This window comes from Schistocerca serialis, unplaced genomic scaffold, assembly GCF_023864345.2.
Source record: "Schistocerca serialis cubense isolate TAMUIC-IGC-003099 unplaced genomic scaffold, iqSchSeri2.2 HiC_scaffold_1196, whole genome shotgun sequence".
Lineage (NCBI taxonomy): Eukaryota > Metazoa > Arthropoda > Insecta > Orthoptera > Acrididae > Schistocerca > Schistocerca serialis.
Window position 1 is genome coordinate 1125001 of NW_026047399.1, and position 889 is coordinate 1125889.

Consider the following 889-nt stretch of genomic DNA (forward strand, 5'->3'; position numbering starts at 1 on the left):
CCAACCTCCAATCCCCTCCCTCCTGTAATACCTGCAGCCTCCCCCACCCTACCTACTCCCAAAAGTGTAAAGCCCGGCCCCCTCCCACCACCCCTGAACTCACCGTCCCTGTCCGTCCCCTGGACGCCCCCACCCCTCCTGGCAATTCCCTTCGTCCCCCTCCCACTGCTGAGGACATCATCAGGTTCCTCACCATTGTCCTCCAAAACGTCCATCCCTTTCAGCGCCCCCACACCCTCCAACAGATCTCCCTCGCCGCCCGTTCCGTATTCCACCTTAAAATGTACGCCACCTATTCCAATAACCAGGCCCATTTCACCTTCTCCCGCCTTGACACCCTCGTCTAAATCCTTATCATGGCACGACAGCATCGTATCCTTTTCAACAATATCCGCTCCCTTCCCGCCAACAAGAACCTTTTCCTGCACACCCTTGCTACCCACCGTGTGGATGCCTTCCTCCTCAATGAAACCTTCCTCCAACCCCACCACTCCGTCCACACCCCCCCCTATCTCCTCCACCGCTCCGATAATCCCCTCCCAGTTGCGCGTGGCGGAGTTGCCATTGGCCACCACCGCCAGCTCCCCGTTCGGCTCCAACCTCTCCTTCCCGACCCCACCGAACACCTGATCCTTAGTCTCTTCTTCCCTGGCCTTACCATTACCTGCGCCACCATCTATGTCCGCCCTAACGCCCCTCTTCCCTTCGACTTCCTCTCCCACATTGACCGTACCTTCTCCTCCTACGTGATCGCCGCCGACCTCAACATCCATAGTCGTTCCGCCGCCCAGTTACGGCGGTGGCATCGGTTCCTCTCCTCCCTTCAAGGCGACCTCATTCCCATCCCCCAGCACACCCGTCCCGAATCCAACTCCACTCCTGATGTTAT